General features: G+C 35.2%; 1 protein-coding gene and 1 long non-coding RNA gene across 3 annotated transcripts in view; one reads left to right on the top strand and one right to left on the bottom strand.

The window, feature by feature from the left end:
* The window catches only part of LOC116341396 (cadherin-related tumor suppressor), a 148,599-nt gene that overhangs the window by 81,397 nt on the left and 39,579 nt on the right, over nt 1–27,623 (top strand). The window lies entirely within an intron of this gene.
* Nucleotides 24,210–24,778, bottom strand: LOC116341397. Its single transcript, XR_004201158.1, has 3 exons — nt 24,705–24,778; nt 24,392–24,541; nt 24,210–24,321 (listed from the first exon to the last, which is right to left on the bottom strand). It is a non-coding gene; the product is annotated as an uncharacterized LOC116341397 (long non-coding RNA).

The raw sequence follows: 27,623 nt of genomic DNA, 5'->3' as shown, positions 1-27,623 counted from the left end.
TTGGCTTATTGGTATGATTTTAAGATCTCTTTTGATGTCTGTTTCGTGTGTACATTGATTGTATGAGTTTTGCTTCGGTTGGCCAATACACTATGATGATGACGACGATGATGAAGCTGATTCCAACTACGATGCAGTTGAGTGAAAATCGAAGCGCGTACTACATTTATTGGGCGCTAACAACAACCTTAGTGTGTTCGATGAAAAGTGAAAATTGACGAGCGCAATGCAAAAATTAATCCTTCCTTTTCATTATTTCATTCCGAGTGGTAATCGTTCACAGTCATTTCAAAGAAAAAACTGCATCAAACAATCAAATATCGTGAGTTACATGAGTTTTGCACTATTGAAAGTACAACAACAAAAAACTGTTATTGATTATACAATGATGTGCATTTGAAAGACGTTTTTGTGTTTTTTTCATGATTTCACCTTCACTGATGCTAGGTTTTGATTTCCTGAAAAACACCGAAATTTGACGCCAACATCACGAATCCGATGCATTTCACTCTCTCTATCTCTTCATCTCGATCACTACCTCTCCCCCGTTCAATCGTTCGCTCTCTCTTTTTCATTGTTAAAATTAAAATTTGAATTTAGATTACCTGTTGATTATAAGGGACCGTAAATTTATGAACAACGATAACGCCTACGTTTTGAAAATCGAACTTAGCCAATTTTGCATTGATAATTTTATGCATGCAGCTACCGATTAATAATAATTGAAAGCGCTAGAGCGCTGGCTGCACAAACAGCGAAAGAGATTTTGAGGCACATATTTTTTTTTTATTTCGGTTGTATTTGCCATAATCGCTTTTGTGTAAATTTATAATTTATGGTTTATTGCCCATTGTGATATGGGCGCACATTCATATTCGATTCGAAATATGTCTGAAACCGAAAAAAAAATCTCGCGCAGCCAGCAACATATGAGCGAAACTTTTTTTTCCAATTTTTACCGTTATTGGCATTGGTTACCATGGTGGTTTTGTGCCAGGCTGCTTGTCAGTTTCAGTCAATTTTATGCATTCTGACTATTTGCTGACTGAGATTGTTTTTTTCGTAACAGCAGCATGTGTCGCGGTTATGATTAACTTACAAATATGCGCACATTATTATATTTTCATTGCATGTTCTTTGGCCGAGAGGCCGAACATGCATCGGCATGGACATGAACGAATTATCGGACGACTGAAGCACAAACACACACATATTTTTTTTAAATAAACAAGTCTTCCCACGCAATGCAATCTACCATAAATGTACGCATATTCAACAAAATCGAAGAAAAAATAATAATAACATGAAACACTTTTCGAGAAACGCAAACACCGTTTCTTTCCGTTCGCTCCCATTTACAAATTTTTCCAACAAAATGCACACATTTAATTACAATGCACAACAATCTGAGGTATTGGCTGCATTGCATATTCGTGGACTTCAACAAGAATTATGAAATTGGCGCAATTTTTTTTGTCATATAAACATTTTAAATCTACATACGATTTTTTTTCTGCGTCTCTCTTTCTATCTCTCTTAGAGTGCGACAACACGCTAGAATCAGCTCAAAACGAGGCTAAAACTTGTTTGCACACACACAAAATATGGGAAACAATACGGCGCCAATATTTGGATGATGAAAACATATATATAATAAATTTATCAACGATCGCGATTTGCTTCTGTATAGATTTAATTATTGTGGTGCATTCATAAGCCGTTATTCAAAATTTGAACAAATAAAATTAACATTTACAACAATCCAATTCCAATGCCATCCAATGCTGAACAATGGCTGTGAAAATAAAAGCCTTAAAAATTCGATTAGGCAGGCGCGCATACAAAAAATACCACATAAATCAATTGCACAGTCTCGCAAATTCTTTGTTTCTTTTCTTATTTTGTACACTTTTAAATTTCCATTAACATTCTTAGTTTTAATTGTTGTTATCCAAGTGTTTCGATAACGATCATCGCAAATTATAATACCATTTTTGGTGTGCTTGTTGATAATTATAGGTTTCAATAAATTTGTGTGTTTGTTCGATTTCGTTGACCCAGTTTAAATGTTTTGCTGTTCGAAAGCATTAGCAAGAAGATTTGTTATACGTTTATGCGTTTTATATATGGAGGCGTCCATAAATTCACCAAAACTAAAGCGAAAAATAAAGAGTATTTGCTATGAAAGTATGATATTCTCTTGAGAAATCTCAATGAAACATTCGCATGTGCTTGTGTCCAATGTTCGATTCAGCGATCACTCCACTGTTCGTTTCAATTAATATTGTGTGTCGTTTTGTGATTGTTGAAACAAAGCCAGCACATCAACTGTTTTGTGATTCATCCATGTTGAACGTAGGTCAGGAATAAAGCATTTTCACATGAGAAAAGAGGCCAACCGTATGACGCGTTCGATGTTGGTTCTTTTTTTATTTTTGTGTTGTTGCTGTTGTTATTCATCATTGCAATTCGAATTGAGTCGCATGCGTGTGTCTCGGTTGCCATTCAATCTAGAAAATGTCCGTATGCCCCCGGTGAAGCATGTTCTCGTTTCAACTTGCGCATATGTATAAAATCGCGATTTGTGATGTCTGCTGTTTTCAAACAAAAACAAAACACGAGCAAAACAACAACAAAAAACTATTTTTGGAGTGAATTGTTTTGGAATGTTCTTTTCCGTAATTCAATTGGGATTCGATTCGTTCGTCTTGTGGTTATTTTTTTTATGGAAATGGTACACAATCAGCTCTGTTTTTACATATATGCAGAAAGAGAGCGACAACGACGAATGAGTATTCCTTTGGCAATTGATCGGTTGAATCGGTTGTATATATCGAAGTAACTTGAAATTAAATGATCGTTGCTAACAACAGCATTCAAAAAATCCATTGAATTGTTGTGGCAATGTCGCTGATACGCTCGCCCTCTCTCTTTTGCAAAGAATAGTTCTTGAATGTTTGGATTTTTCAGCTTGTTTCGTTGCGCATTCTGGAAAAAGATCAAAAGATTACAATGTATACATGTGTAAATAAGAGAGAGAAGCTGTTCGGAAAACAGCATCCGAACACATTGCAATACACAACAATTCCACGGAAACAACAACAAGCAAGAAGTAAAAGCATATCATCAGAAGCTACAGCAGCAGCATCGAATGGCAGAGAAAACAACAATTATTACGATTGTTTTGTGAAAAAAAAGGATTTCAAAGAGAAAGAGCAGGCAATCGGTATGTCGTAAGCGTGCACTATGATCTAAAACACATATTCAACACACGATCGACATTACGTACGGCAATGACGAACGTACACTCAACAACAGCAGCAGAAAAAAAAGAACTAAAAACGAACAGAACATAAAATTTACATGAATCGAGCACATGCCACTTATTCCAGCTCTTTGCGCACACACACATACTCTGAGAATGGCCACTGTAACTCATAACATCGGCTATTTTTCTGGCTACTTATTTTGTTTCATTAGCAATTACACTCGGTGCGTTCCTTACACAACAAACACACAAATAAAGAGAAAAATTTAAAGATCGAACATTGAAGTGTTTCGCATTTGAAATACAGAACACGTAATAAATTTTTCAGAGTTATTTAAATTATGATCGTATACGCAATATAATAATAATTCTATTTGTTGAAAAGCACGTTCGCGCAATATAAAGTGTAAATAAAAAATGGTTTGGTGACGATGATGCAAACTGAAATTAGCCACATTAATAAACTATTTTGACCAAAAAGCCATAACTAATGAGAGGCAAACACACACACATGCCGATTGAAGATTAATTTCAATTATTCAACTGACAGCTCGGAACATAACTTATAGCAACAGCAAAAAACATTCAACACACACACAAAAACAGCGACCATGTCAATCTCAATCATATGGTAAAAACAGCGGCGACAGACTTCTTATCCAAATAAGATATGGTTTTTTAGTCGGTCGAATTGCCAGTCGAATGGTGGAATTTGAAAATTTATTGGTGTTAAAAATATTAAATAATTTTTTTTTCGTTGCGCGTCATACCAATTCGTCGTGAGATGAAGTAAGTGAGACCAGGCGACGAAGATATATGACCAAAGAAGCGAATGGTAGTGCTGTGATGAAGAAAAAAAACTAGTAGAATGCAGTGAACGCACGTTAAAATCACGAACCAAGAAAATAAATCACATTTTTTCCAATGAATCGCTTCTAATGTTGTATCCTACATTTCAAATGTCACACAAAATATGTGTTTGTTTGTGTACAAAAGTGATCTCAGATGAGAAGCATGCGAACGATCTCATAAGTGCAAAAAAATAGACACATACAGTACGGCTAATACAGTTAGTGAAACGCCAAATCAGGCGCTGCAACACGAGCGCGAGTGTGATGGACGTGGAATTAGCCATTTTGGCGCACCACTCACATCACCTTATTATTAATTACATCTTTGAAAATGTCTGCTATGGAATGTTGAATTACGAGTCATTGCTTTATAGTTTTTATTTTGATGTTGTTTGCGCACAAGCACCATCAGACTGTGGCCAACTGCCGCCGTCAGCTCTCTTTCTTTGCTCTCTATTGCCGCGCAATGGACGTTTTTTTTTGTGTCGTGATCGGCTTTTTTCTTTGGCATCGTCGCACGGAACCATCGGAATGGTGTTAAGCAAATGCAAGTGCGTTTGTGATATTTCTCATTCTGATTCATACCGATAAAAGAAACACATCAAATGCGCACAACCAACGAACGATTTGTGACCGATAATCGGTTAATGCCACTGAAATCAATTCTTTCTCTTCTATCTTGTGCCATAATCATCACTTTGTGTACACCGGATTAAGTTCATTTTACTAATCTCATTATAAACGCGTTCAATTGAATATTGTATAGAAAAATATAGAGAAAAAAAAAGCCGACCATACGGCCGCTAAATGCATTCGCATGCATTAAACACTTTTAATTGACTAATTGCGATAAGACGTAAAAATAAGTAATTAGTTTGCTTTTATATGCATTTTGTCAGTGCCATTTTAAATTAATGATAATTTTTCTCTTCTATTTCTCGTTTTAGGTGAGTTTTGAGCGAATCGAATAGATTTTATTGGGCGGAAATCTCGCTGGTAATTGTTTTGGTGACGAAAAAAAACCAAACCAAGTGAAACCTGTGAATAATGAAATAGCTCGTGAGTACTTTCATTTGATCTATCTACCTGATTCGGCTATTATGCTTAATGTGAGCCGACGTCTGGTATATCGAGCCCGTCTACACGGTACAACTTTTCATTTCAGCATATTTCTCGTGTGTCAATACAGATGGAAAAAAAATCTCGAATAAAAAGAAAACCATTTAAAAGCACAGTCACATTCAATAAACAATTTGCCATAAGCCTCTTTCGTTCAAACAAACGTTGACTTGCGTTTTTTTTTTCTTCTTATTGTTATTTCAAGATATATTGAGCGTTAAAAAGTAAAGAACATGAATCATCTCATATGAAATATGAGTAATATACCAGTATGTTTATGCTCTGAAAGAGTCAACTTGCAGCTGACATGTTTATTGATGTATCACAGAGTGTCAGCGACCAATCGAATTCTGTACGAAAGAAAGCCAGAGTTCATGGCTATACTGAAACCGCTTCAGTTCGGTGAACGAATAAATACAATTTATTAACACCTTCATTCTTTTGAAGCATTTTTCGATATGTGTAAAATATACGCATTCACACTTGGGCTTCGCTCATACCTCGGCGATCAATGCTTTTTTTTTTACCGTACAACGTAAATGAACCGACCATTCGGTCTCACTTTGAATACACACAATCTGAACAATACGATTTCAATCATATACGTTCCATCCATAGACGATTTTTCATGTTCTTTGCTTTGATTTCGGAGATTGTTTGAAAAAGTGATATTTTTTTTCGTTTGTGTGTTGTCTCAATCTTTAACAATAACAACAAGAAAAATATATACAATACACCCATATACTTATGTGATACAAGATAAACAGCATCCATATTCTTCTGTCTTTTTCTTTCTGCGGTTTATATCCCATTCAATGATTAGAACATGATGCTAAGAGTATAATTTTCCATATTTTATCAAAATAATTCATAAATTAAGCTTGAGACATACACAAATTAATCAATAAAAAGATGAAAATGCCATTTAATCAAGGAAGGTGAGGTTTGTTTTTCATTCTTTATGCAGCCGTAAAGAGACGAGACAACGTTCGGTCGAATGAGCGAATAAATGTGTAAGTTTCCTCGAAGCGATGTTTATCGATAAATGATTCGTGTTTTCATAGCCACTGCAACGACGCAATTACGGTATATTATTCATATTCATCGTTGTTGTTTATTTATTTTATTTTTCGTTCGTCCGTCGATTCGGGACATTCCGGGTCCCAGTGTGTGTGTGTGTATATGTGGAATAGACGATGAAGATTTGTAATGTACCTGTAGGGTGCCGTTTTAATAAATTGCTCATTTTTTTCCCCGCAAGTATCATTCACTCCGTCTCACTCTTTCTCTCGCTCACTCTCTAGTTATTAAATCATCTGTCCAGTACACATCGGTTCGATACTTTGGTTACACGCACTTCGACACCGGCTCCAATGATATATTTGATTAAAAACGAACTGCAAAAACAAAGGCAGCACACACACACACATGCCATCATCTTCTTCAATGATTAATTCATTTTACCGGACTCTCATTTCCATGGGTATTGTCTTTAAATAGAAATCTACACATTCAATCGATTGGATATTTTTTCTTCTCTCTTCTCATTTTTAATACCTGCTGCTATTGCAATTGCATCGAACCAATCGCGTATCGATTTATGTCTTTCTCCATGTAAATCGTTCGCTTCGATTTTAATATGAACTCTGTTCGATTTTTTTTTATTCATTCTCTATTCTTAACTATTTTCTCTATGGTCTTAAGATACGCGATTGGGCGTATGTAACGAATGAAGACACTGCACAAACGTGTCACTTCACATCCAACCATCGCCACTTAACCGTCGAAAGTATCCGATCATAAATTATAAACAATGGACATACATTTTTTTTCACTCAACGCATTTGCCACTGACAAATAAAACAGAAGATGCAAAGAAAATGAAGGGAAATAACAATTAAAAATGCTGTCATTTCGAATCATTGTCAGTTTTGTGTTCACTGCACACACAAAAAGTGGAATACGTTTATTTCCCAAATCATCTGTTCAGAGATCTGACCTGAGAATCAATTCACAATGAAATTATGAAAATGAGTACCTTATAATTGACGGCGCGATGCGCTCTTTCGAAATGGCCACCACAATTTAAAAATTCAAAATTTAATTCAGTTCGTTTGGTCTATGTGCAATACGCATTCGATTCATTCGTTTGGAATTGGTTTTCACACATATGACCAAAAACATGGACACGAAACAAAAAACCCAAAGGTGGAATACAGCGAACAAAAAAAAAATAGTGAACTGAAAGCACAGCGATGCGATTCGACACCATGCTTTTGTATCGTCGAAATAAATATGTACGCTTCACTTAAGTACGAAGCAGCGAAAATAACAAAAATAAGAAAGAACAATGCCAATGCATGAAGATAAAAGAACGAATACCTATGTCAAACGAGTAGTCAAACAACATCGCCTCATATCTCATGCATCGAAGCTTGATTATTTATATTTGTTTTTGGCGTGTTATTTTCTCTTTCCCTCTCCCTCTCACACACACACTCTCTTTCGCTTCGATGCTATGAACATGTCAGTCTTTTCATGGTTCTCTTTTTTTTTGTTCGTCGTTCCACAAACTCACATTTTATGAAAGATGTGAAGTTACAACTTCAAAACCAATGGCGTTTCTCTCTCTCCCCCTACAATTCATCGCGTTTTGATATGTGCCATATCTGTTACGGACGCAATGTTATTGTAACGTCAACTAGATTTCCAGATATTGAAACACAGACACGCATGTACACATTTACTTTGATCTCACAAAACAATGTCATCTTGGCTTCATTCAATAAATGTGACACAAATGAGGAAACTGCATGACTTTCATAAAACATCAAAGCACAAAAGATCCAAACGCCAACCTTTGCACAAAGAAAACCATCTATTCCAAATAATAATGAAAACGACCGAACTTACAAAAAAAAAAACTTCAACAAGTAAATATGAAAAAAAATTCAAATATGTATGGTGTTAAAAGTATTGTCGAAAAAAGCATTCGTTAAACGCCCCCAATAGCTGCAATCAGTACAAGTCAATGCGAAATTGGATGTTACTAAACGAATGCTGTTGAATTTGTGAATAATAATTTATGGCTCTATTTTTTGAGTCAAATGAATGAAAGAAAAACATCGCCCAAAAGATTCATATAGCATCTTGTTTAAAAGTCTACTCTTTTGGAATGAACGAAAAGTAAAATTGCTCTTTCATTTGAAATGTTAACTAAGAATGTATTGTGCGAATCATTTTGAAAAGTGGCTGAGTACCAAAAGTGTATACTGTGTGAATATATTGTAAGGAATGGTGTCGGCAGCAGTTGCAGCACGTTGGGGGGGGGAGGACGAAAGATGTGCAAATTATTTGTAATTTTTGTATGTAAGTTAGTGATCACATTCGTTGTAGCTCCTTAAAGGCTCAAGCATAAAATTGAAATAGAATTTACGCTATAAATTATGAAAAAGAATAAGCGCAAGCGCGGCAGATAATTTCAATTGAGTGAGCTTGAGTATATGCTTCTCTCTCTTCCACCTCTCGATGTGCATATTTTCTCGAAGAGTGTGCACGCTTCTTCGTCTCTCTTGTGTTTTCTTTGAAAAACTTGCGGCATACTCTTCATCATTATTATTATACAATTTTATACATTTATTTCAGTTGGTTTTCTTTTCCCACTTCATATGAACGTCATTTGAAGTGCACTGTTGTGGCCGGCAAGTGAATAAAGTGTTCATAATGTGCAACAGACACATATAAACTTTGGTATTCAGAGTATCGAAATAAATTGTGCAAAAACATTCGTCATCATAAACGAATAGTGTCTGAATTTGTTGTTGGTTTGCAAAAGAGGGTTTTCGGCCATTATTCAATCGGCATGCGAATCATAGAATAAGTTGACCGATCGCAGTTCGGATCTTCTCTTTTTTTTGCTTCTTTCGTTCGAATCTGTTTGCTTCCAGGCGCTGAATTGAATCATTTCGCTGCATCTCTTCGTTTTCATTTTCATGCGCGCACACCATTCGAAGATGTGATGATTAATATAAGCGCGCGCACACCAATCCGTACACATACAAACAAAAACAATGACTATTGCAACAAAAATACTATTTACAATTGGTTTACTGGCATGGCAACTGCAAGAGAATGAAATTGTTTTAAAGAAAATTTTTCATGGCCAAACCGTAAATTTATAATGACCGTATTAAAATGATGTGGCTGAGACGTGATGATATTATGGTTTTTTTGTATAATATACGCATTACTATGGTGCGCATCTTTCAAGAGGCTCATGCGGATCCGTGCAATCGTTTGCAATCTTTAAATTTCAACCAAGAAGCGATGATGTGCGTGCATGTGTGTGTTTGTGGAAAAATGGTGATGCATTTATACATTAGCAACTTTGCATCTTGTTCTCGAGCAACAAAACACAGAAAACCATAATAAATTTTAATATTTCCCAATTAGAATAATATTGTAGTTTTTTCGTATGTGTGTGTGTGTGCGCGACGGTATGCAATGCTGTGCGCGCGCATTTGTGAAAATTAATTTGGATGATGGCCACTAAATCGATGTAAATAAAATACTGACGATGCGCGTTCGCTGTTCATGTTGTTTTTCTGTGTCGTTTGTACACAGAGACGATGTGGTTGACTGTAATGACACTAATGTCTCTTGATTTTGCCCAGATGATGGGCAATGCCGTCAGAAAACAATTACAAGATCCCGTGTGCAAAAACACACTTTTACGACACTCGATTAGGATTTACTTAGCAACCTGTTAGTTTGAACAAATTGAATTTAGCGCCGCAAAACAGGCGCATACAGACACACATTCAAAAACATATAAATAGAAACAAATGAAATACAGAACCAAACCATTTCCTACGGAAATTAATGATGGGCAATCAATGTGCACAATATAACTGTTGTTTTATTCTAAACTTATTGGCTGCTTTTTGTCCTCTTTGTCATAGCCGTTCTCAGTATTTTTGCACAGTAAATACCAGCTCCCTGTTGAACGACCAATGAAATGGAAAAAAAGGTGCCAATGTTACCTTGTTTGCCTTGGGTTTACGGAATGTTTCACTTTTTAAAGGAAATCGCAATGGTTCATGTCAGAATCATTTCAATTAAAAAACAATAAATCCGGTTTTGTTTTGTTTCGTCGTCGGTCTCTCGCTCTCGTCAATTTCTACATTGGAACAAAAGACTCTCTTCTCAACTGATGCACCATTTGTCCATAGAGCGGCAAATCTTCATAGTCATCGCTTATCGCTAGTTTCCTTCATTACGTTTAACGTTGAAAATGCATGCATTTCGTTGATTTGTCTATTACAAAGAGTACAATTTCGAGTGTAATCGAAAGAATCAAATCATCGCTTGAAATGAAAAAAAGAACACACACACACACGAACTTACGAGAGAATCACCTGAAAAACAACAAAATCAAAAGGAATTAAGATGAAGAATAGAAATGCCGACACAAACCGAATTGAATAGGCGATACACAAAACCGACGATTTTTGTTAGTTTCGCCTGCGCTCGCACGACTGTGTGAATAAGTGTACTCAACCACTTTTAATTTTAATCCAATTCAAATGATCGTAGCACTTTTACCCATCCAGTTGATTTCGATTTTGTTTGGAAAGCCATTGCAATACGTGAAGACATTTTTGTATCTATCATTTCATCTTGGTGCATGCGCAAGTGCGTTTTGAAAGTTAATGACTACTCAAGATTTTCTGTTGGTGTGTGGTTGGGTATTTGAGCGCATTTGTGCTCACATTCTCTGTGAAATCTACTTGAATTGAGTGATATTGAATGAAAGAAAGAGATAGAAAAGAAAAAAACCACACTTATTTCTTTTTTTCTCTCAACTCTATTCATCAAATTCATAATGAAACATGAAATGAGAATTTTTGTTGTTTTCATCCGTGTTTTATTCATCTATTCCTTTAGCCCATTGTGTATCATCGTATGTCTTTACACCATTAAAACACTAGAAGACGTTTCTCTCTCTCGCTCTCCTTCTCGAAAAATAGCACAAAATCTATATAGAATGTTGATTGCTGTTGCTTCTATCAAAATACATCAAACAAAGCAATTCAATCTAAATTGTTTGCGCGCCGTTGATGTTTTTCTTTTTGAATATTTCCGCAGAACCGCGCATTTTGTTGTAGTTTTTTTTTTCTTTAAAAATGACAGTCTATTTTTTTATTCTGAACGTGAACAATAAACTATTCCACAACATTTTGATCCATTCAATGCAAGCAGCCATTCTTGAATATTCTTAAACAACATTTTGGATCGACTGGCTGTTGAAATGCATCTATTAAAGTACATCGATCCTTTTTTGAAATTAAAAATTTGGATTATTACTTAACTTACTCACTATCAGAGCAATTAAATGATGTTTTCGGTCTATGATTAGAGTTGGCCATTTGAAATCGACCGTTGTTTTGATTTGAAAGACGTTTTTTATCGTGACCAAATTAGTAAAATTCCAATCTTCTTTTCTTAATGAAAACTCCATTCGATATTCAACTTCTTTCGATTTTCGTTGTTATTTGATCTAGTGTTTGATTCTGTTGATTTAAACTAAAGTGACAGTCTATTTGTATATTCTGAATGTGAGTATTTGAAACAATAACCAATTGCACAACATGCACTAGAAGATTTCTAAAGGTAGACAGACGTCTTTCGAATATTTTTAAACAACAATTTTTTTTTGATTGTTTACGAAAAAATGTACTCATTACATTTAGCTAGTGTTCAAATTTTAAAATGAGCGAAATCGAGAAAAAAATTCAAGGAGAGTAAAAGATCAACATTCATTATATTAAAAAAAAAAAACAAACAACAATATTCATGATATTTTTTTCCTCTGCAATTGTTTAATCTACTTGGAATCGTGAATTGCAATAAACGGTGCGACATTTCATTTGAATATGTTTCATAGTATAGATTTTTGCTTCTCACAAACAGAAAAATACCTTTGTTTCATTCGTGTTCACTCTTTTTATTTGTTCAAAATCTGAACACATGACAAAAGCCCACCGATCCATACCGATTTGAATGCAATGTAATCAACATCGATAGCAATTTTTCATTTGAGCTGCTTTATGTGTTTGCGCCGCGTGCGACAATGTAGCGGGAGCAAATGCTGATGAAAATATCACGCTTTGTATGCTTACACATATAAAATAATTATATCAATCGAATAATAGCGTCTAAATTGAATATTCTCTCTCTGCTTCTCTGTTTTTCATACAATGTGGTTTTGCGTTTAATTCCAAAACACTTCATGTCGCCGCGCGTGCACATACACACAAAACCATTCAATTTGGTTTGAATGTTCAATGATTTTGATGCTATTGTTGGGTGTGAAGAAATAGCTCGTAATTATGTGAATGTGTATATATTGTGATTTAATTTAAGTACTATTTAGGTACAGAGAAAAAAATATCCAATATAGCGGCAATCGAATCGATTGCATTTGATCTTGCACAATTTATCATGAGATGCCGTCAAGAAAAAGATGTGTGATTCATGTTAGAATTGAAGATAATTGTTGGATGAGAATGAGATTCATGATATAACTCGTCTTTTATGATTTCGACTGCAACAATGATCATCATCAGCACCACCACCACCACACGGTAACAATTGAGTAAATTTTTCGACGGAATGACACAAGAACACTTGAAATAGCAAATAACATCTTAACAACCAGTGATGGTATGGCGTTTGCTGGACACAATTCACGGAAATCAACTTCAGCAAATCGTCAATTAAACAGTTTTCATTAAACCTTTCTTTTTTTTCTCGCCCGTAACTGTTCAAGTGGATCATGTTGAGAGGTGCGGTTTGATATTGAATGAAGATGTTTTTTTGGCGATAATTAATCGGTTTGCCATTCAAATACGGAAGAAAGTATTTTGTTCTCATTTGAAGTGGAAAAAAGAATGTTTTCATTTCGCATATGAATATTCGCTTTGATTCTTTCTCATCTTAATTGATCGTGTGGTTTAATTTGAATTTGTGCGAACATTTCATTTGGAATTTTAATTTGGTATGTTGTTTTAATCTGAATTTCATTTGCTTAAATTCAAATGGCAATTTTTCAAAGTCGTCGCTTACAAAAGATGACACCAATGAATAAACGAGTTCTGTCAAAGTTGAACGGAATTCGTGACGGGAAAAAAATCGTTTGGGCGAAACCAACCAAATCTGTCGAAGCCACAAGTAATCAATTTCTTCATTTATTTCACTTCAAATGAAAATTTTTCTCATCCAATTTAAATCTTCAAGCATCACCTATTCACCGTTGTATTTGAGTGAGAAAGTTCGAATTCTAAAAACGGTATGATTATGCTTCAATTGTAGTTGTTTGGGTCAAAGTGCGTATCAATGAGCATTTGATGCATCGTGCAAAATACCTCTCGTTGGACAAATGTGAGAAAATTCATTTCTACCGTAGATCCCATTTCTACCGTAGATCCCGTACGCATTCTCTGAAAAAAAACCACGGAAGGGTATGAGGTTTTTCAAAACAGTCCAATTGAACCGAACGCAATCTCGCAATATAATCGATCCGAAGTGATGTGATTATGATGGTGAAGAACAAAGAAGCTGAACTGAACAATGGCAAATCAAACTTGGGATTCGTGCATTTCCAATATTTGTGCTTTTTTCCATCTCTGTCTTCACAACCATTTCGAATTGAGTGCTGAGGTCAGCAAGATAATTCAAACACGTTGAGTTATATCTAAAAATTCGATATAGAACGTTTACTATTATGATCCTGATGGCTAAAAGTACTTACATTGTTTAAATGATGCAATATTCTCTCTTTCTCTCGCTCTATCTCCCGGTATGTGTGTATGGAATTAAAAAGGGCTCAATTGTGTTTTGAATCGACGGTAAATTGCTCTTTTGAACACCTTTTTGTTGTATTCATTCTCATTTCTACGTGCATTACAATTTTAATGCAACAATAGTTGAAAAAAGAAAAATAAAACAAAAAAAAAAATAAGTAGAATGAAGGCGAACAGAGCAAAGGCAAAAAAACCACCTGAATGTTTTTGTATGTGTGTATCAATTTTGATGACTTGATGAGTTGCTTAATGTGCGTATACACAAGACGCACAGGCTGAAATGCACATTCCAACCGATTCGATCAAGGGAAAATGTGCGCTGCGCGGATCTGAATCGAACTTTGAAAGCTGAACAAAACCCAAACACATTAGCTATTCAACCTTCTGGCAACAAACATGTTTTCCAGCTTAACAAATTCAGATGTATAAGCACTAATACATACAGTTAAAGTATGAAATAATTTTGCTAAAATGCATGCAAAAATTGCATCCGTTGCACAGAGAGTTCGCTGCGATTTCTATGGTCAATCCAGCGAGAGAAAGAGAAAACGAGCTGCGATACAATAGTTACACAAAATTATCCATTTTAACGCACGCACACAAGAAATGTGGTCTTCATATTGCTTGATACACAAATCATCATCGTCATCGTTGTCATCATTATCGTCATCTTCGGCCATGAAAAACGAAAACATTCCGAAAAAATGCAAGTCGTGAGCGTTTTTCTTCAATGTTGACAGCCATGTAACGTTCTCATTGCATTTTTGGTTTCAGTATCAGCGATTGACGATGAGAACATGAGGAAAGAAAACGATCGATTGATTTGCACGATGAGAGAATTCCTTTAAGGTTTTTGGTCATTTTTTTTTTTGCATATCTTGATGTCCTGTTCACGGCAATTGCCATTGAAGAAAAAAATAGCATATACAAACCTTTTTAGGGCCATAATTGAAGGGACACACACACACGCTCAATGTGCATAATTATCAAAAGATTCTTGTCACTGTAATTGCATAACACCTTACCAAATCGAATCGTTTTGTACGGTTCAGTAAATCAAATTGTGAACTGAAACAATATGTATAAGTCATTTCCACAATAATATCACGTTGATTTCACGTCTTCACAATGGCAAGAGAACATCTCATGTTGTAGCCTTTTATGTACATCTTTACACAATGTTCATCGTATATTTATCACTCCTCGCACATCGGCCGACATTTACATGGAATCTAATTAAATCAAGCGCGCAACAATGATCCGATTAAAATATAAATAAATTTTGATCCGTTTAACATTTGTGTTCGGTTGATCGGCGGTTGTTTATTCAATAAATCGTTGTCGTTGAATCGAAATCGTTGGCCGATTCAAATCGAAAAGACGTATTAACATCAATCAAACCACCATCCAATATTAATTTATCGCAAATATGTTTAGTAATTGGTGTCGCAGTTGTCTTTTCTGGTTTATATTTACCATGTCGTGTCGCCTTTCATTTTCGTTTTCTTCATTTCGATTGTCAGTTTTATTCGCTGTCGCACAGCGTTTTTAAACAATTTCATCATTTGAAATGATGGCATTTACAATTGTCATATCTTTGTATTACGTGTTCATATATTTGTGTGTCTGCTGTGTTTTGAAGGCATTTTTTTCATGCCGTTTTTTTTTCTCGCTACTACATTCCGTTGCACTGTACACCGCTAGCATATCTGCCCGTCATTATATGTTGTGAACGAACGCGGCCATCGTGCGCAATTGACTTTGGCGACATTTTTCATTTTTATTGACAGAATATAAATGTGATACAGGCCCTTTGTTCATCGCCAGTTGTTTTACATTGAACCGATTTTTTGCACTTCTTCTCGATATTTAAAATAAACCTCATGGATTGAACTGAAAAACGAAGTGTCACATAATCTCAATGAAAAAAAAAATTCCACTAAATAAGTTAATTGACAATTTATGAGTTCCCATCGATTTATGAATCGGCAACAAAAAGCATAGGTTGCGTGTGCTCCATAAAACAAACAATGTTTATTGCGCCCTGATGCCCAACACCTTGCCATTTTCTCGCACCGGCATTTTTGTTTCATTAATTCCTTATTTTTACTGTCATTGTGACACGCCATTAAAGAAAGACACTAGTCTAGTTTTCATATTTACATTGTTGCAAAAGTGAAAAATTTATAAATGAAACGAAATAAAAACGCAAATGAAACTTTAAAAAAATCTCGGCTTGAAAACAATCGATACAACATTGTCGCTGGCACAAAAATTATTATTGCTCACTTCAAGCAAAAAAAAAAAAGAGCTGTGGATATCGACCACTCGCAATCTGTCTGCCGGTCGAGAACAGAAAAAGCACTTCATTTATATTTAATAGCTTGAGTTTATTAAATAAATAAACTTTGTTTTTATCCATCATCCAATCACAGTAGATCTCTCTCTCCCTCTCTTTCTCTTTCCACTTGCACGCGATTCTGCGAAAAGAAAAATCACCTTTGAAATTCTTCATAATAATCGAACAATTAAATACCAACAATCCGTGCTCAAAATGCGATAAAAAAAAGTGGAATGTCACGAAAAAATGACTTATTTTCGAAAAACAAAAGGCGAAACACTGCGCATATTCAGCATCTATTATTAGAGTTGAGCATTGAATTTGTCGGCACTTGCAACATTCTATGTAAAATGTTGGCCCAAGGCGATTTCATTGTATGCTAACATTTTTTCGCCATTCTCCCTACATCATGCACATCATCATTGTGCTGCTGCTGATGAATAATAATTTTTTTTTCAGAAAATTAATAAGATGAGCTCTCGCAGGTCATTCACTTTTTGAAAACCAGAGGGGAAAAAGCATCTCATTTCGTTCACATCAAACAAAACGGTTTCGCTGTTTGAACTAACGGACATGAAAAATTCAATTTCATCGGAAATTCTCTCACTCTCAAAACGATGTATCTCCGCTCTTTTTCCCAAACTATTATGCTTGTCAATATACGTATGACTTCATCTCTATTGAAGCGTAACTGTCGAATTGGCTTCGGCTTTGAAGAGATTATTGTTTGCATTCGACTTTTAACAATTTCTTTTCGAAATTCAAATATTTGTTTATTTACACACGCAGTGTATTGTAACAAAACGCGTTGTTTGATCTTAAGATTCGTTCAAAAACCCATTCCAGTAAAATTGACCGATTTTAAGTTTTCCAAGAATTTCAAATAGTTTTAAGATAGAGAAAAAAAGATCCGAATATTGATTGATTTTCAGAGTGTTTATATTTAGTGGGCCTATCACATCAGCTTAATCAGCTTCAAGCCAAAACAATGCAAGAGAAACTCTACCAAATTAATCTTATATTAAATCGAAATAAAATAGAAACGATTTTTTTCTCTTTCCCGTCTTTCACTCTCTAATTCCTTTTTATTTCTTTGTCATTTCAGGTAAGAAATCAACCAATCGATGTTGTGATCAACTCTGTCAATGTGTCAGCTCTAATGGTAAAAATCTGATGAAGGAACAAAATATCGAAGACGACATTTGTGTCTAATCAACGTTTCTTTTTATAGAAAAACATATTCGTTGTGTTTTTTTTGCTCTCTCTTCTAAACGCAACTAAGCGAAGTAGTAACTATTTTGAAAATGTGTAGATGTACTTACGTCGAAAATCAGTTGTCAATCATTGATCGATAATTTAATCCGATTGTCCGAAAATGAACAGGCGTTTTGAAAACGAAACATTTTCGAGCGTATGTGAGTTTTTGAATCGCATCTCGTCACAAATGAAAGTATAAAAAGCCGCATAAAAAAACCATTTATCGCGTTTTAGATTCCATCAAAGTTTTCCTAAACATTTAATTTATCAATTTACAGAAAAGCTGAAGATTAGCGATTTTGATCTAGATCTCTTTTTTGCGTGTGAGTTTTGTGCGCACACTGAAACAAAAACCAAATCAAAACGAAGTGAACAAAAAAAAAAACATCGAAAACGGCATTCAGTTGTGTGGTTTTTTCGACTGCTCTGTATTTTTTCTTTTCTTGTTCATTTTGTGAATGCCTTTTTGAAAAGAGAGAGAAAATAAGAAAAATAAATTACATTACCTGAGCTAAAATGTGGCATCGTCTTGAATACAGAAACAACGACAGACCATCATCAACAGCAAGAATAGCAGCAGCAGGTAGATTTGCACACATGTGAAAGACACACAGACATTCGGTGTTGTTCTCGATGCTACGCAATGTGTACAATGAACTCGAACTGTTTATTGATTAACCGCATCACATACAAACGTAACATTCTTTGAGTCTGTGCCTCATTTGGAATGCTTTTTGTGTGATGATAAATGATTATGCTTCTCTCTCTCCCTCTCTCTCTCCATATCTCTTTTCGTTTCATTTTGGTAACGACTTTGAATGTAAAAGATGCGGAGGCAAAACAAGTGGAGCGCCAAATAAAACGAAATGACTAAATTCGACACGTCGCTTGGTTTTTCATCCCGATGATCAGTCGATGGCCTTTCTGTCGCTTTTTCAATATATTCGATTCTATCGATAGATTCTGTTTTTTTTTTCAACACCCAAAATAATTTCCAACGTGAAAAAAAACATTAATTAATTTCATTAGTATGAACAATGTTCATTTCGTTGGACGAATTAAACGATATAAATGTGGCATTATACTCAAATTATCATATACTGTTTGCAGTGTTCGCCAATTGAATCATAAGTAAATTTAATGAACGGAAGCCCAGAAACAAAAGAGTCCACAACATCGTATACACACAACATACGTTGCATATTGCAAGGCAGTCAGAAATGAGTGAGTGAGTGTTGTGTTTGTTGTTCAGTGAAATGCAGAAAAACCATCCAATGATATGAGATGTGTTATATTGAGGACCGCCTTCTTCGTCACAACGTAACACCAGAAGTTCTTTTTAGCATATTTTCTTGTTCTCTTCGACAACATCGTTTCGTTTGAATCTCTTTTACTATACTTTAAATATATAATTTTTTTTTCTGTTCATTCTTCGCTTGCAGTTTTGTCTCTCTTCTTTAAGCCATCGTGCCTCTCTACACACTCACTTCATTTTCATGAAGCGTGCATTTTGTGTGCATAATTTCGGTTCGTTGCAATTTTTTTTTTCACCGGTTATGAACTCTTCTTCTTTGCCTTTATTACATATTATTATTATTGTTATTATCATTTCTTACCACCGATTCTTGGATTGCCCCTCATTCTTTCATCATTTACAATGCATCGAACGCGATTGTTGTGTAAATATTTCGGATTAAGTGCACAACCGTTAGACAGAAATGGCATTTTTTTGACTGACATTGATCACATTTTAAATGATGTTTTTGATAATCATTTTTGTTGCCATTGTAAAAATAAAACAAAATTTAAAATGGATACAAACCCAATGTTGTGAATAAAGAAAAAAATTCAACTCAAAATAATATTAATTAACACAATAATTAAATTGTTCACGGTACGAAAAACAGTTCAAACTTTTTTTCGGAAATGAAACGAAAAAAAATTCTCCAATGAATTCTGTGAAATTAAAAAAAAAACACAATCTCCAAAAATACTATACCGAAATGACCTGATACAGAATCAATTTTCAGTTCTCGTTCAATGAAGTTAAAACGATGTGTACAAAACTAAATGTTTTTCTTAAGTGCTATATCGAGACGAGCCAAATGCAGCATCTGTTCTGAGGGGGAACGAGAGGAAAGGAGCGAGAGAAAGACTGTATGTGTGAAATTCACATAAATTTAATTCGAATATTTGTAGAACATTTCATTTTGTTACGGCATTCGTATAAAATGTTTCATACGTGTTTGTGTGCGTATATTTTTTTCCTCTTTGTTGGTCACAAATACGATAAATGCTAAAATCTCTGCAATTTATGCAAGCCAAAACTGCTTTTTGGCAAACAGTGTGTTGCACGGGTTACTTACTGCCAACCGAATGAAAGAAAAGAAGAAAAAAAATGCACCCGATTTGATATTCGCAAATGAAAACACATAATTATAATAATATAACAAAAGACAGACTCGAAGAATGCAAGAGAGTTAAGCAATAAGTTATTTTTGATGGTGCGCGCTGTGTGCACTCGCATTTCATTTTCAGGCTCAGCATTCCTTTTTTTTCTCTTCTGCTGCACATTGTGTGTGTGTTGTTGCTGTAGCTGATGCTGTGCACGGCGGCTGCTGTTGTTACCGTATAGGATATGGCGGCTTTTCGGTTCTCATTCATTTCTGTTCATCGATCGATCGTTCGTTCGTTGCAAGCACACGTGTGCTGTACCTTCTATTCCTTAATTTCATTATCCGGCCAACGATTTATTTAATGAACCCAAGCAGATCAATCTAGTATCAGCTGCACACGATTTTTGCGATACAGCTACTGCATCTCTCGCTCACCGAATGTATATATTTTATATTTCATGCACTTCTTCACTCATTATTATTATTATTTCGTTTCGTTTCTGCGCTGCAAACCATTTTATTCATATAAATGTAATGAAAAAGAGAGAATAATTTCGCGAGAACCACTCAAATTTTGCAGTGTTTGATTTAATCTAAATATTGCATGCATCTCGATGTACAAAGTTGGTGACGCTGGCTGATTCAATTAGTGAACAGTGAGTAAGATCGGCTCTTCTTTTTTTTTCTTCTTCTTTTCGAAGAATAACGTTGCGAAAACTGCCAGTAGATTGATTGGTTCTGCGGAAATGTTTAGAATTAAATTCTGAAAACTGCTCTAAATCGAAAAAATGACACGAAAACTCTCTTGACACAACAAAAAAATTGAAGAAGAATGAAACTACTTTAAAACGACAATGTAAAGTAAAAAGAGAAAAATCCTTGCAATGGCTAATTTTATGGCTTTTTGATGCGTTCCGAAACTAGATTTGCATAACGAGTACGCGCACAAGAATAATTTCATGTAAAGTTATGTAAATTTTGGAATGCGTATGTGGTAAAAAAAAACGCCTGACTTTTCTTGTGCTCATTTTTGTTTTCGGGTAAGCGAACATTGTCGAAAACGACAATAAACAATCCATCAACAAACCAAAAAGATGTAACAATCAATTCGTACTCCACACATACACAGCAATAGCACCGTGGCGAATACATTACGCGGCTGCAAAATACATCAGCACTATGAAGATTCTTTGCTTCTATTTGTTATTGATCTGCGTACGTGAAGTATTTGGCGAACGAAATGAAGATTGTCGCTTCACCACAATTTGATTGCGAATTTTTCTACAAGAGAGTCAGATCATTAAAGTACAGTGTGTACATCATCGCTGAATCTCGTCTGTGCTTTTTTTGGTTGAATTGATCGGCTGAATCACTTCCATGGCATAAAAAGAGAGATTAAAGTATGAAGTAGAAGAAGTGAACGGTTTCTGGTCTGAAGGAATCTTAAGCTCTGTTGAGATACGAATAGGCGATGGCTTGCGTGTTCTATCAATTCCATTCTCTCTCTCTCTCTCTCTCTCTCTCTCTCTCTCTCTCTCTTGATATGTATTCCTTGATCTAAAAATATTTACGCGTATTTCACAGGATATTCATGTGTGCATTTAAATTGGTATGTGCCCGCGGCCTCAGCCTCGCATTCAACACAACAAAAAAAAAAATGTTTTGAAATAGAATCGCGATAAAATTGCAGTAAGCGTGTGCGCGAGCGCGGGCAATGTTGAGAAAAAAAAAGTCGAACATAGCGACAGAAAAACGGTGACGACGACGACACACACATATATCCAATCCAATATAATCACAAAACAAGAAAAACCGTGCATGCAGACACGATACTCGATCAGAATAGCTAATAAAGCACAGTTGTTAAAAGATGTAAACGGCGATAGCCGGCTAGAGAAATTTCCTTTGTTCTTTTTGCGTTTGCATAAGTGATTATCGTGCGCGCATGATTCTTATTTTTCTGTTTCTCTCTCTCTCTTTTTCTCTCCTGCTGCAACATCCTTTTGGACAACATCGTTCAACGGGCTTTTTTTCTCTGTCCCGATAGCTCGGCTGTTTTGCTTTTCGTTTGTGTTTACTTTGATCAGTGATTTGCTTGTTTCGAATTGTGCATTTGTTTTGGCCGTATTGCCATTTCGATTTAGAACAAAAAAAAAAAAAAACAACAACATACAATTGGATGTTGCTTCTTCAGTCAACCAGCTTTTTTCGGGTTCTATGAATTAGAATACGCGTCTCACGTTCACGTACATACAAAATTTGTATAAAAATTTGTACGATACATACGAAAAACTGTCGCTTAATTGTAATATTGGATGAATCGCTTCTGTTTTTGTTCTGTGAAAAAATTATCACAAATTCCCGCAATTGTTGTTCAACCAGAGCAGAAATATGATGCAATTCGAATACTATTCGATACCAACATCAATTCACAATTGCGATTTTGCGTTTCTTTTTCGTTCTTCCTTTTTTTTAAATGGAAATTAGCAAAATGAGCATTTGTTTTGTCTTTAAATTGCTCTTGACCAATAGCAACCATCACATTTGTTTTTCCATTCCGTTCTGTTTGTATTCTATTATTATTATTATTATTGAGTTGAATTTTTTTCGCTTTCGGTGTGTGTATGTGTTGTGGTCCATTAAATTGTAACGAGAAATTCCACAATCGCATTCTGTCGCACGATCGTTTATTTGGGATGGTTTTGTGTTCGAATCGAATGGCGCACACGCATGCGAAACCATTTGTAATAATGATGCTTGTGATTCTTGAACTGTTAAAAATGCTGTACATGTGTCATTTCAACATGTTGTTAGTCAACCATATCTCTTCGGCTGTTTTGCTCGTTCACTCCTTCGATACTATGAAACCGAATGGGCAATTCATTGCGTAAAGCCAGGATTCGTTTGCATACTCTATGCAAATCGTGAATCTCCTCACTTCTGCACTGTTTCCATTTCGCTCTCTCTCTCTATCATTGCTGTTCATTCACATCGAAATGCAGTTGAGCAATGAGGAAATATCATGGAAAATTATTTGAATGTTCAAGTTGTTGAAAGCTTGAATTCTAATTTGAAAAGTTACTCAGGAAATGCATACGACCGAACCGAGCCCAAGATCTTAATCGCAGCAAGTTCATGATTTGATAAAAGTTGTTGCAACAAATAACGTGGGTTAAATCCAACGAAATATCCTCATTATTTGCATTTACAACAACAAAAAATGCACTTATAATCATACGTTATCTTCTCCAAAAACGACACGCTCATTCTAACTGCGTCTCTGTCTTTCATTTCGCCTCTCAAATCAGCAATAGACATTGAACCGTGCTCGGGCTTTTGGTGTGCATTTGTAGAATCGTAAACAATTTGCATTTGTGTTTTGGTTTCAAAGTAATCAAAAACGGTGATAGCCATCAATCGATTTCACGACAATGCATATTTAATCGGTGTTGTGGTGAAGTTGTAACGAACGCATATCAATCTTGCAAACTCTATTTGGTGTTTTAAAGCTCTTAGAAATGGTGTTTTCTCTTTTGCAATGCGGCGAAAGTGAAAAGTATATGCTCGCCATGTTGTTGACTAGAATCGTAAAAAATAATTGGCCAAGACTGAATCAAACGACAAATACAGGTACAACATGCAACTGGTGAACTCAAATTGGACCATACGAACAACAATTGCCTTTATTCGATGCAACGAATCGTTTTGTTGTTACTTCGATTGTCCATAAACATGGGAAAACATAAACCCATTCACCAATCGATAATTGGATATAATTCACCCATTACTCTATCCGATTTGCTGGCGTTAAAATATTTCACCCGGTTTCGACTAACAATCTGTATGTTATAACGAATCAGAACCATACCAACAATTCCGATTAGAATTTTAAATTCAAATTCAACTCCATGGTCGAATGAAACAAAGAAATAACGCATTCTTAATTGAAAACATTCATGTGAATGGAATACAGAAAAGGTCGAGAAGAGATTAAATGAAAACACCTCCGATCCGATCAAATGCTCGATTACATGTAATTTATTGTTTGATTAATTTGAAACACTTTATGTTAAATTTCGATGGAAAAATACAACACAGTCTGAGAATCCGTAAATTGTTCGAAATAAACCGAAACATAATCAATTTTTTTAATCTTTAAAGAATTCGTAATAATTTGAACATTTTTGCAACATCTCTTTGCTGGGCTTTGTCAAACAAACTTTCACTGAAAATAGAAGAATTTTCCATTTTTCTAGATTTCAATCGATCAAAATATTGGAAATCACAATACTCACCTTCGGAGAAATTCTCTTTTTTACGAGGACGTTTAACGCATGGATTTTCTGGGTAGTTTTCGGTATTTGCGACGTCTTTTCGGCCAGTTTTCGGCATTGTCACCAAATAATTTCAGCAAATAGAATATGACAAAAATGGTTGCAACAAACCTACATTAAATTAAATTGGATTTTTTATTATCAATTACCACGAAAAATACGAAAATCACTTGGAAAAATAAAAAAAAAAACATAATGGTTTTTCTTTTCGGAGTCTTTAGCTATCGAACTTTGATGATAAAACTTAAATAAAATAAAAAACCAATTGGCTCACATGAACAGAGTGAAGAAAACTGTCAACCAAACGATGTACGACTTCCGTAAATGATGTCCAAAGTAAAACTGATTATGTGCGGTGCTTTAGTTTTTAAATTCGATTGCATGACATGATTATGTTATGCTCTGGAAGATTCGAATGGTTCCGCTCTAAAAGAGATGTGTCCGCAGATTATTGCGTAGATATAATGCGTATATTTATTTGACAATCAATGGTCACGGTTCCCAATCCAATTTTTATCTCTATTGAAGCGGATTTACCGATATCGTGCAACAATATAGAATGCATTGTAGACATCGTAACATTCCAAGAATTTGTATAGTATAATCACAAACGATGGTTTATTGAACGCACTTTATTTTTCACTAGACATAAAAATCCATTTAATATATACCAGTGACCGGTTCGCGCATATTTCTATGCCTGATAGCTATGCTAAGCATAGCGGAGACGCAAGCCGCAACGCACCCGTTACCATTCGATTCGAGCTATATTGTATGCGCACGGTCGTCTGCATAAACGAACATGTGTATTGTTCATATAGAGTGAACGGCGATGCGTCGGTTGCGTTTGCGGCTATGCTTGGCATATCTATGCTACCTAGCGTATTTAGGCAAGCATAGAAATATGCATGAACCGGTCACTGATATATACTTTTTCCCGACTTTTCGTAGCTCTGTGAGACTCGGAGTCGATTTAAGTCAAGAAAAATCGCATTTTTATGTATGGAATGTAGAAAAGTGATACTCATTGATATGATATGTTGGTGTAGAGGTTATCTCGTGCGCGAGCAATACTGACAAATTTCGATGCATGTATGGTTTGAAGAAAAAAAAAAGATTGCAAGATGTACTTTGCACTAGGAGAGACATTGATAGTAATCTAATTTGTGTTTTAGAGAGTCTATGTGTCCGGCCATGAAACTGGTAGTAATTCAATCCAAATATGTGAGGCGCACCAATGAAATCTCAGCTAAATGGTGTGTTGAATTGATTCTGTACAAAGAGCGCACGCACATTTTATAACAAAAAATGTTTCTCCTTCATGTGACAACACAACTCTATTAATAAAATGTTAACGATTTAATATCTACTTTGGCACTTTGCCTCAAAAAGCGATAAATTTGTAAATTAATAACGTTTCAGGTGTCCGGTTCAGGGTATCTTTCGACTGTTATTGCGGATTCGCATTGCTTTTTTTCTCTTCTCAACGTTCTCGGTCTCTTTCACCATTCTTATTGAACATGATTCAGTTTGTTCTTTGGTGACTGACTCTCTCACTGTGTGTGTTTTTACCATTTTTTTCTTGTCACCTCGCTTTTTTTTCCAAAGTTTTACAACAACGATCGTTGATGTGGACAACGACGAAAAGAGAAAAAAAAATGAACCGAGAGAAAGAGAAACATCAACGGCCAACAATTTGATATTTTTATATTCGTAGTGCTTCGATTTTGGTGAGCACACAGCATCGATAATTCGTGCTGGTAAACACATCAAAACATTTGCAAAATGCTTTGCATACACAACAGCAACAAAAAAAAAGAAGAATTTATAATCTTGTTGCTTTGTAATATAATACGGATTGAAAATGTGGGCATGCGTGCCTGTCCATTTCGTTCTGTTCGATATCGTTCTAAAAATACGTTTTTCGCGTATCAGGTGTGTTGTATGAACGCATATGAACAGAGATTAAATTGCATTAGTGTGTGTGCATTTTATTCCATCCTTTTTTTATTCTACAATGTTATGTTTTTTTCTCCATTTTTCCTATTTTCGTCTCCAAAAACCGATTCACTTTTTATTATAATCCATGGATTTGATGAGAGAGAAAAAAACTGAATACCCTTGAATTGCCCATAGCAATTACAATCGATGTGATTTCAATTTTGTGCATAGATGTGTGCGCATACGATGCGTACACATTTCAAAACAATTAGATTGGATAAACGATAGACATTGTCGGCTATAAAGTATACGCACACTGGCACACACCGAGAATATGTTATTCTGTTGGATGCCCTTTGAGCGCGGAAAAACCTGTTCGAGTGTCATAAAAGCAACTAACATGCGATATTCGATATGGACGTGTCTATTAATGTTCGATTCATAATCAACGCTTTTAAAATATCGTCGGCGTTTGAATCTTTTCTGATTCTTTGGCTGGATTTTTATTTTATATATTTTCGTTTGGTGTGCGTTTTCTCTCTCGCTCTCTCTCTCTCTCTCTCTCGTTCGTTTCCTCATTCCTCATTCGTTTCGTGGACGGCGAAAAGGAATTTCATAGAGTCGTAGAATATAATGATGTGCCATGGACTTTGCCGTGTCGCAGGCAAGTTCATCTTATATATTCCGCGTTTACATATTACCAATGTGTGATATGAGTTGATCCTTTATGGGACAATATCGGTTGGAGAAGATGTGTGTTGCGCCGCGTACACAATCTGTGATTCGTGAATTCACATAAACAACTAAATAAAAACCGAATATATAAAAATCCATTTCATTTTATGGATTCGCATTATCTCAATAATTTTCAATTTCAATTTTAGCCTGAGATACTTTTTGTTTGCTGCTGTTGATACGGCTGCTTGTTTGCATTTTTTCGTTCAACTATGTCTTTTAGTTTTTATGATGCTGAACGAGGGAGTGCCCACATTTTTTCTCGCTCTCAGAAACACCGATGATGATGATGAGATTTACTTTGTTCATTTTATTAATGAAGAAAGAATAAAGAAAAAAAATTGCGACATTATTTAGATAAAAAAAGCTCTGAACGAAATTTTTTTGGCATTAATACTTTGACTGACTGAAAAAAGAATTCACTGCAATTTTATTTTATTTACTTAATCCGAAAGGATTTGCTGTTCATTCTCTCTCTCTCTCTCTCTCTCTCTCTCTCTCTCTCTCTCTCTCTCTC

Source organism: Contarinia nasturtii, unplaced genomic scaffold (genome assembly GCF_009176525.2).
Source record: "Contarinia nasturtii isolate CC-2019 unplaced genomic scaffold, AAFC_CNas_1.1 Cnas_scaffold_695, whole genome shotgun sequence".
NCBI classification, from domain to species: domain Eukaryota; kingdom Metazoa; phylum Arthropoda; class Insecta; order Diptera; family Cecidomyiidae; genus Contarinia; species Contarinia nasturtii.
This window is presented reverse-complemented; position numbering and strand designations above follow the sequence as displayed.